This window comes from Mus caroli, chromosome 16 (assembly GCF_900094665.2).
Source record: "Mus caroli chromosome 16, CAROLI_EIJ_v1.1, whole genome shotgun sequence".
NCBI classification, from domain to species: domain Eukaryota; kingdom Metazoa; phylum Chordata; class Mammalia; order Rodentia; family Muridae; genus Mus; species Mus caroli.
Window position 1 is genome coordinate 10,785,213 of NC_034585.1, and position 10,890 is coordinate 10,796,102.

At 44.6% G+C, this 10,890-nt stretch overlaps 1 protein-coding gene across 4 annotated transcripts in view; it reads right to left on the reverse strand.

Annotated features, from left to right (window-relative positions):
• Myh11 (myosin heavy chain 11) overlaps positions 1 to 10,465 on the reverse strand; it is a 98,883-nt gene extending 88,418 nt beyond the window's left edge. For 2 of the 4 annotated variants that reach the window (XM_021185416.2, XM_029470543.1), the window contains exon 1: positions 10,336 to 10,465. The gene's annotated coding sequence lies outside the window, so the exon portion shown is untranslated. The remainder of the gene's footprint in view (positions 1 to 10,335) is intronic. The other 2 variants (XM_029470541.1, XM_029470542.1) reach the window with 1 other exon arrangement.
• Between the last annotated feature and the right edge of the window lie 425 nt (positions 10,466 to 10,890).

Consider the following 10,890-nt stretch of genomic DNA (forward strand, 5'->3'; position numbering starts at 1 on the left):
CACATGTACCACTGCATGTGTGAGCCCATGCACATATATTCACATGCACCACTGCATGCATGTGTGAGCCCATGCACATATATTCACATGTACCATTGCATGTGTGAGCCCATGTACATATATTCACATGTACCACTGCATGTGTGAGCCCACATACATCTATACACCTGTATGACTACACATGTCAGTCCACACACATAAATCATGTGTGAGCCCCCGCACACATACACCCATGAAATAAATGTTAATTTTGTTTGTGTTTTTGTTTTTGTTTTTTGTTTTTTTCAAGACAGGGTTTCTCTGTATAGCCCTGGCTATCCTGGAACTCACTCTGTAGACCAGGCTGGCCTGGAACTCAGAAATCCGCCTGCCTCTGCCTCCCAAGTGCTGGGATTAAAGGTGTGCCACCACTGCCCGGCTTAATTTTTTATTTTAAAAATAAAATTTTTTTTATTTTTTAGGAGAGATGGCTCAGGGGTTAAGACTGCTTTTCCAGAGGTCCTGAGTTCAATTCCCACCACGTGGTGGTTTGTAACCATCTGTAATAGGATCTGATGCCCTCTTCTGGTGTGTCTGAAGACAGCTAAAGTGTTCTCATATACATAAAATAAATTAATAAATCTATTTTTAAAGGAAAATAAAATAAAATGTACTTTAAACACCTAGTTCAGAAGTGTAAAGTATATTTTATATTTTCTGTAATAGATGATGACCCATTTTAAATGGTCTACCATCACTTGGAGAGCTAGTGTTTGTGTCATTCCTCCTGAACAGCAAGCTGCCTTTTTTTAAGTTGCAACTAAGTTAAAAAACATCACAAAAGGTTTAACAGAAAAACAAAAAGACAGGAAGATTAGCTTTTCCAGGAACCTCATCTAAAACAGGGTTCAAAAGCACAAACCAGATCAAGTGCAAAGTTTGAGTCTCTGGCCAAAAGAGGAGTGAAGTCATTTGGCTTCTCCCTGAGGCTTTGTTGCCCTTGACAGTTGTGAAGCACAAGACTGCTTTGGTCAAAGCCAAGCAAGCTGAAATGTTGGTTTCCAGACTGGATGCCCAGGAATGTTTGGGGTTGGGGAGTGATGAGGACGGGATTCAGGATGCCTTTTAAACACAGCTTCATGTTAACGACAATAGATAGGGCTCAGCTGACAACAACAGCTGTCCAGACCTGAGTTCAAGTACTGGTAACTGAGATAAAAAGCTAGCCTGGCCACATATGATTGTAACCTAGCATGGGAGAAGGGTTGAGACATGCAGATCCCAAGAGCTTGATGGCAGTTCAGTGAGAGACCCTGTTTTAGGACTGAAGCATGTGCATTCATGCACCCACATGCATGTACCACCACATGAACATCACACACACACACACACACACACACACACACACACACACACACACACACGCGCGCGCGCGCGCCACATCTTTCTTATCCATCACTAAGATGGATAGTCCTAGACGGGACATTCCAGTTCTTGGCAGATTTTACAACTAGAAAACCACTCTGCTCCTATGAACCTGCAGGGAAGGAGGAGCTCCCAGAACAACACTGGACACGCACTTGCCTTGGAAAGAATTCAGAGTCCTAGAAATTAATTATACCAGAAATAGTTGTAATAGTTGCTATTCATACGGAGTGATAGTCTTTCATTTAATCCCCTAAATTAACTAAATAAATAGATAACAAAGCCCTAAACCAACCAACCAACTAACTAACTAACTAACTAACTAAAGCTCTTAACTAAATAAATAAATAACAAAGCCCAGGGAGATGTCTAGCGGACAGCCTAGAGACTGCTCCAGGCCCTGGGTCCCCATCCCCAGCACCATAGAACATGGTGACAATGCAAACAACACTTTGCTAGAGAGTACAGTTTAGAGGCAGGGTACCTCGTATATTCTAGGTCCTGGATTCCATCCCCAGCATTGCAAAACCACCTAGGAGAGGTGGCAGCACTTGTTTACCAATGAGGAAACCGAGGCACACCGAGGCAAAGCAGCTGGTCGATCCTTTCGGCTAGTCTTATGGTTTCCGAAGAAAGTCGCAAGGTTTTTTTATTGTATGTTTTTGTTTTTTGTTTTTTCTTCTTCTTTTAGAATTTGGAGGAGGCAGGCAGAGAACCCAAGGACAGAAAGAATTACAGACATGCAGAGGACACATTCTGCTTCTTTCTGGCAGTTTGGAAGTTCAGGGTAACTCAGTTCATTGTCAGAACTTGCCTCAGCCTCTGCTCAGAGCCTGAAAATTTCAAAAGCTGGGGACAGTGACAATACAGCAAGAAATATCAGTACAGGCATTGCATAAAACAGGGAGGATAGAAAAACAATAAAGCTGAACACACGTATAGTCCTATGATGAAGGAGATGGTGGGTTTAAGTACACCTGGGCTACAAAGAGAGACCCTGATTCAAAACAATCAGATAGGCTGGGCTATGGCACAGTGGCAGAGTACTTACTTAGCATGCATAAGGCCCTAGTTCTAATCCCAGTACCAAAAAGAAATGATGGCTAGAACCAGCAGGGCAATGGCAGTACAGACTGAAGTGACATTTGGTCTTCTAACTCTTGGTCCTGCTCTGACTCCTGATTTAGAGTGGCTTTTCTCAGCTTATGTACGATTGGCCTTGGCACGGATCAGTTTTCCGGCCCTGTGAAGTGTGAGTTCAGCCCACTCTATGCCACTATCCACCATTTCCCAGGTGTGACATCAAAAGGAGGACTAGACACTGACAGATAGCACTCCCAGAAGGAAAACTGACCTCAGTTTGAAATGGAAACTTTTATTTTGAGATAAGATCTAATGTATTCCAGGCTGGCTTCATATTATTACGTAGCTGGGAATAACTTTAAAGTTCTCCTGAGTGCTGAGATTTTAAGTATACGCTACCACATCTAGTTTCTGGAGTGCTGGGGATCAAACTTGGGGCTTTGTGTATACTAGCCAGACACTCTACTATCTGAGCTTTATTCCCACCCCTAAATTGATTATTTTTCATTGACCAATATTTGAGGTACTGGAGATCAAATTTAGGCCTTGTACACACTCAGTAAGTGTTCTACCATTGAGCTACATACACAAGGCCCAGGCTGGTCTCAAAGTAGCAATCCTCGTGGAGTGTAGGTGTTACCACCATGCCCATCCCTACCCTACACATTGCCTGGATTTTAAATACCATAGAGATCAGAAACAAGTTCTTGGAGCAGAAGCTGCAGTTTACCAAAAGGGATCCAGTAATGTCAGTTCTAGTTCAAGGCCACATCTGGGTCTGGAAAGTCACTTGACATACCAGGAGAAGGAAGAGCATGCTATGCACACTAGTGCTTCAAACTCGTGCTGCCCCAGGAGGCCTTTGGGACACGAATCTGTTCTTAATCATCATTACATAGCCTTTTCATCTTTAAGATGAGGTCTCCTATAGCCCAAGCTAACCTTGAACTCACTATGTCATCAAAGATGGACTGGAACTGTTTCCTACCATGCCTGGATTGTGTGATGCTGAGGGTGGAATGCAGGGCTTTGTACGTGCTAGGTGAGCATCCTATCAACTGAGCTACATCTGCTCAGGGCCCCTCTACTCACTAGGCATCAGAGCAGGAGCGGCTCACATTTATGATCTTGATTGTCTTATGAGGGCTCTGTGAAGTGGACATCACTTATATTCCTATTTTTCTATTACTACAACTAAGGTCATAAAAGGTTTTTTTAAAAAAAAGTTTGACCTTTTTGTTAGATTGTTAGATCTAACAGTCCTTTTTGCTCTCAGCAGTAAATCTCTTCTTCACTCTCTGTCCCAATGCCATACACCTCCCTACCATCCTCAGGTCCCCAAGACACCTCCGCAGGAAAAAGAGAATAGGAACCTGTCCCATCACAATGACCTGGTAACACTGCCACACACACACTGGGAATCCCAATGGCTTCGCAAGCTGCTTTAGAAGGAAGTTCTTTCCAATGGCTAAGGTGAAATGATTCTGTCTCTCCCACTAAAGGCATTTGGAGATTAAGGGAGAGGGTCATGGGCTGGCAAGTCAGCAATGTGCTTGACGTGCAGACACTTGAAGACCTGAGTTAAAGCGTCAAAAACTATGTTGAAAAGAAAGAGAAAGAAAGAGAGAAGAGAAGAGAAGAGAAGAGAAGAGAAGAGAAGAGAAGAGAAGAGAAGAGAAGAGAAGAGGAGAGGAGAGGAGAGAAGAGGAGAGAAGAGGAGAGAAGAGGAGAGAAGAGGAGAAAGAGAAGTTGGGCAGTGGTGGTGCACGCCTTTAATCCCAGCACTCAGGAGGCGAAGGCAGGCAGATTTATGAGTTCGAGGCCAGCCTGGTCTACAGAGTGAGTTCCAGGACAGCCAGGGCTACACAAACCACCACCACCACCACCACCACCACCACCACCACCACCCCAAAAAAAAAGGAAAGGAAAGGAAAGGAAAGGGAAGGGAAGGGAAGGGAAGGGAAGGGAAGAGAAGAGAAGAGAAGAGAAGAGAAGAGAAGAGAAGAGAAGAGAAGAGAAGAGAAGAGAAGAGAAGAGAAGAGAAGAGAAGAGAAGAGAAGAGAAGAGAAGAGCTGTATGTGTGACATGTGCTTAAAATCTTGCCCTTAGGGTGGAGGGGAAAGACAGATCCTAGGGGCTCAGGGGCAGCCAGCCTATCCTATTTGGCAAGTTCCAGGCTGGTGAGGGTTCCTGTCTCCAAAAGGAAGGTGGAGGGTACCTGAGGAACAACAGCCAGTCATTGTGGCTTCTATTTGAATGCACACATATACATGAACACCTTCTCCTCCTTGCCTGCCCCCTCCCTTCTTTCCACTGTCTTCTCTCCCCACTCCACAAAACTGAGATCACCCCTTGTTCAGGGCCTTTGGGCCCTCTGAGCCCCACTGTGTTTTACATCTTACAATGCAGGTAAGAGCAATGTTTAAAACAGGTGCTGAGACACAAGCCTGGCTGGTCCAGGCAGATATCCAGTCTCTTTCAAAGACCACTTAGAGACAGATGCTGATTCCAATGTGCTAGCTATTCACCTCTCTGCTGGGAACTCCTGTGATTACAGGAAGAGAGCTTACCAGCCAAGAATATGTATACAAGCTAAATACCCTTACCCCAAAAGGTCTGAAGGCTCATAGCTTTCTGAGGGTTAATACTGTGCAAGTGGACAAGTTCATATCTGACTTCATGCAGCAGGTCACAATGAAAATGTAGCATCAGAAACATTGACTGTGGGGGCTGGCGAGATAGCTCAGGGGTTAAGAGCACTGATTGCTCTTCCAAAGGTCCTGAGTTCAATTCCCAGCAACCACATGGTGGCTTACAACCATCTGTAATGAGATCTGACACCCTCTTCTGGAGTGTCTGAAGATAGCTACAGTGTACTTACATATAATAAATAAATAAATAAATAAATCTTTAAAAAATAAAAAAAGAAACATTGAGTGTAATGACTGTACAGCTATCTGCAGAAAGCAAAGGTGAAACATCAAGATTTGTGCTCACAGCTGGATGTGATGGTTCCCACCTTTAATTTTAGCATGTGGGAGGCACAGGCAGGAGGATCTCTATGAGTTCAAGGGCAGCCTGGTCTACAGAGAGCTCCAGGATAGCCAGGACTACATAGAGAGACTTTGTCTAAAATCAAAACTAAAGAAAAAAAGATAGACAACAAAAGTATTAGTGCTCTTGTTTCCAGGATATCTCATCATGCATATGCAAATATCCCCAAATCAAAAAGAATTTAAAAGAAAAGGAAAATCTGGATCACTTCTGGTCCTCGGCACTTCTGATAAGCAATAGTTAGCGCCTACATAGGTACTTCCTCAACCACCACTTAGACATCGAGTCATGTGCCAGGTAGTATATATGTGGTAAGCTATCAAACTTCCACATAACAGAATACTAGGCAGCAGATAAAAAGAAGCGTACAATATGAAGAATGATATGAAGATATAGAAAAGATAGTGAAGATTTGTGATAAGGTGAAAAATGTTTTGTAAAATGCCAGGATTTGAATAAATGAGACATTTGGCTTAGAAAAAATTTAGAATGATATTTAAGAATGTTTGTTAGCCGGGCAGTGGTGGCACATGCCTTTAATCCCAGCAGATTTCTGAGTTCGAGGCCAGCCTTGTCTACAGAGTGAGTTCCAGGACAGCCAGGGCTACACAGAGAAACCCTGTCTCGAAAAAACCAAAAATAAAAAATAAAATAAAGAGCCAGGCGTGGTGGCGCACGCCTTTAATCCCAGCACTCGGGAGGCAGAGGCAGGCGGATTTCTGAGTTCGAGGCCAGCCTGGTCTACANAGTGAGTNCCAGGACAGCCAGGGCTACACAGAGAAACCCTGTCTCAAAAACCAAAATAAATAAATAAATAAATAAAATAAAATAAAACAAAAAAGAATAAAATAAAAGAATGTTTGTTAGGAAAAAATGGAGGGAAAAAAAAGGGAGAAACATGCTTATTTGGAACCAGAGGGATGGCTAGAATGACCTATGGCTTAAGACACTTGTGAGGTTCTCTGTCATTGATTGCATGTTTCACTAGGGGAGGGGCAGGAAGGGACAGTTATTCTTTGGTCCGTTTCAGGAGCACTTTGTATGCCACAATCCACAGATGCTGAAGTCCCTTCCATGACAAGCTGTAGAGTTTGCATAGCATCTTGAGCAACCTCCCAGCTGCCTTGAAGGGTGGCAAACAGTTCTCCTGCTGCATGACTCAGGGACAGGGACAATAAAGAAGGTCTGTATGTGTTCAGCTCAGATGCTGTTAAAAATGAACTTCTAGCTTACAGTAGACTAGATTTGTCTGTAGGGACCCATAGCACAGAGAGCAAGTTCAAGTGGACCTGAGTGGAGCAGGTCAGGTCCCCACCCTGTTGGCCATTCTGATGAGAATGGGTCCCTGAAGCTCAGGTGCATCATGGTAACCTGACCTCCCCTTGCTAGAATACTGGGCAGTTTCCTTCTCCCTTCAGTTCTAGCTTGCCTTTCTCCAACTCTGGGTTCCCTGGTCCTTACAGCCTGTAGATCAATGTGATTAAATGTCACCAATGACAAAAAGACAACCAGGGAGCAAAGGGGACACTGTAAGAGCCAGGCAGACTTCTACCACGCACAGGAAGGAGATCCAATAAGAGTCTAAAGGAATAGTGATCACAACTGTGCTAGTAGAACTGGTCAGAAAGTATTCTGGTAACATGAGAGGTTTCCAAAAAGGAGCTGGCTTTGAAAAAAGATTTACACAAAAGGAAAATTAGGAGTAAGTTTCTGCTTTAGGGGAAAGAGCATACTTTGGGTTTTCTGGCTTAGTGATACCAGCTGTGTCACACAGAGCATGTTCCTAAACATCTCTAGTCATATAAATTACCATCAGCTGAACTTTGCTGGTGTCAGCCTTGTGTCAAACCCTTCAAATGGGTCATCTACTGAAAGTTCCCAAAAGGGCATCCCTTAGGCTCTGGAGTTACAAGAATCTTAGTTTGTGAGAGCCCCCATCTTTGATAGATAGAACAAAGTTATATGTTCTATATGTTAGATAGAACATATGTTATATGTTATGATAGATAGAACAATGTTTTATATATACATATATATATAAGACTTATTTATTTATTTATTATATATAAGTACACTGTAGCTGTCTTTAGACACTCCAGAAGAGGGGGCATCAGATCTCATTACAGATGGTTGTGAGTTGCCATGTGGTTGCTGGGATTTGAACTCAGGACCTTCAGAAGAGCAGTCAGTGCTCTTAACAGCTGAGCTATCTCTCCAGCCCCCTAGAACAAAGTTTTCAAAGCCCATTTATAAAATGGAGTGAAGACTATTAGTACTGATTCCAAAGGGCTACTGTGAGACTCCAATTAATGAGTCTTTCTCTTTTGCTGCAGCCGGGGAATCCAACCCTAGCTAAGTGATCTTCGACTTCTGAGAAGACTAAGCAAGTGCTACAAAAACGTTAAGACACTGGCTTGTTCTCAACAGTCCCACTTTGCAGATGGGAAAATGATCAGGGAGACCAACAGCAACAACAAATGTTTAAAGATAGGATTTCCAGGTAGCCCAGGCTGGCTTTGGACTCACTAAGCAGCTGATTTCCAGGTAGCCCAGGCTGGCTTTGGACTCACTCAGCAACTGATAATTACCTTGAACTCCTGCTCCTTCCGTCTTACCTCTCAGATGCTGGGGTTGAAGTTATGCACCATTAGGCTGGGGTTTGATTTTTTTCCCATTTTTTTCTGAGATAGTGTTTCCTACTGTAGTCCAGGATAGCCTGAACTTGCTATGTATTCCAGGTTAGCCTCAAACTCTCATTAGTTCTCTCATCTTAGCCTTCCTTCCAAGTGCTAGTATTACAGACATGAGTCACTGTACCTGGCAAAATAATGTGGTTAAGACCTTCTGAGTATTTGAAATGGGATATAGTTTTCTAAATTACTCAATGGTTCATCAGATGTAAATACCACCTGCTCTTATTAAATGTATGGAAGACAGGAGCTAATTTCCACCAGAAAAAAATATACAAATAGAACTTCCAAATAAGAAGAGAGAGGGAAAAAAGAGCCTCAGTGTCTTCTAAGTGCCCCCTATCTCTACAAGGAAAGACAGTGAAGCACCCAGAACCCAAGCCAGCCAGGCTGCATAGCAAGGCTGGGTGATTGGCCAAGGGGGCTGGGGATGGCCTCGTAGAAAACACTACCATACAAGGGCATGTCTGCCTCCAGCCCAGCCTCTCACAGAAAAGTAATGATAAATCCATAGTGACTACCTTGTACGGAAGAGAGGCTCTATTTCAGATATCACAATGAAAGTCCATAGTGTTTATGAAGCAAACCCACAGGTTTCTCCAAGGTGGCTCAGCACGGATGTGTTTTGGGGTCACCCAGCCTCATGGATGGACTCCTACCACACCTGTATCCCTCTATCGAACAGCCTTTGTCAGTTTAAATTGGTAGAAGGTCAGTTTCAATCGTCTTCAAAAAGTGGTGGAATCCACCAGAAACAGGAGTCTAACAAATTTTGGTTTTCAGGAAAGACAAAGAGCTGTCACGACAAGATGATCATCTTCATGGTGAAGTGTATGTAATGATTAAAATAACTTGATTCCACTTAAGTGCTGTTAAGTACCTGGCTTGTTAAGTGTGCCATCAACCACATCAAAAAAGAGAAGGTGTTCCTTGCCATGAGAGACTTTTGGACCTGTATGGTCAAGCTCTAAGTCAAGTCTAAAATAGCATCTTGAAGTAAACCGAGCAAGAGAAGAACCTTCACCAGAGGACACAGAACGAAGCAGAGCAGTGTGCTGAACACAGCCGGACGTCCCTTCTTTCCCAGCAAGCTCTGAGGCTTCTCGCAGTTCTTAGAGGTAGAACCAAAACAGCCTAGTCCCGGCTTTCTAAAAGGTTTCTTTTGTTCTCTGACAGACATAACTTTGAAAGGTGCTTTCCAAACAATTCTGAACTGGAATCGCAGAGCTTTCTCCTGCTAGTTCCTCTCTCTGTCCTAAGAGTAACCTTCCCACTGAGGAGCCCCAAACCCAGCGCCTGCTCACTCAGTGCACCTGTGGGTGGGGAGGCAAATGGAGCCTCCGCACCCACCTGGGCATCTGGGGCCCTAACCAACCAGGAGTAGAACTCCCTTATTAATTCACAGAGTCTGGGATCTGGAAGGGAACAGAGTGAAAGAAACTAGCCTTATCTTACAATAAGCAGCCTTGTCTACCAGTAACTATCCACAGCAAAATCACCCAAGTAGATGGAAAACACACACACACACACAAACCACACACACACACACACACACCACAGCCTGTACTCAGAACTCTCAACACTTTCACCCCTGTTTCTGAGTTACTTTGTGCAATGGTCAGTGGATTATCCATCCCGTGACCTAGTCAGAATAACCTTGGGTTCCGATCATCATCCCAAATACTGGGATTTGAACCCAGGACCCGCAGTGCTCTACCACAGCACATCTGTCCACTGTGCAGCCTATAAACACTGGTTGGTTTTTAAGTAGACCATTTTGTTTTTTAGACTCTAGTCTTAAAATACCTGGAATTGGGCCTAGCCACCAGAATCTTTAATTGCCTACTCCACTTCCCCAGGTGGTTCTGCTCACGGACAACCTGGGGATGCTGTTTTGACGTGGTGGGTGGTGGGTGGTGGGGGCGTGGGGGGGGGGTGGGAGTAATCACAGGAGGTCTAGAACGATCCTGTACCGGGCTTCTTCCCATTGTCTTATAAGAGATAACAATCAGGACCCCTCAGAGTCCCCACTCCCAGGAGGATGCACTAGAAGCGGCTTAAACCCACCACCCAGGCTTGCCCCTAAGGGATCAACTCTACTTACAGATCTACTCCGGGGTGACTAGCAGGAGGACACCGGATGGAGAGCTCGGATCTGGCACTGATCCCAGGCTGGGATGGTCCAAATCTCTCTGTAAGCTTCGGACGCCTGGCTTTATAGAGTCAGCGCTGTCCCAGAGTGGAAAGGGGAGGTGGCTGTCGGACGTCCGAGGGTGGGAGGATCCTCTTCCCTTCGCGGCGCCCCCTGCAGGTGAGGAACAGAGCCGCACTGGCCCACAGCCTCAGGCCTCGTTCCCTGTAGCCACCCAGATCCTGGGTCCTTACAGAAAAGGAATCCGGTATGCAGAGTCTGTAGGGAAACGTGAGAATTTCTCCCCCTAGGTCCATTCCAGCTGGATTTTAACCTCTTCCTGTTCATACATACTGGAGGCTTGATACCTCCCACTCTCCTTCATCCCCTCTTCATTCACCTGCCACCTCTTAGATCCGAGGGCAGTTGTGTTTAGCAAAGGGAGGGGAAAGGTGATTTTTTTTTTTTTTAACTCTGCAAGGTGCAAAGCAGGTCACCGCATATCCTCCCGTGACTGCTGGGAATGTG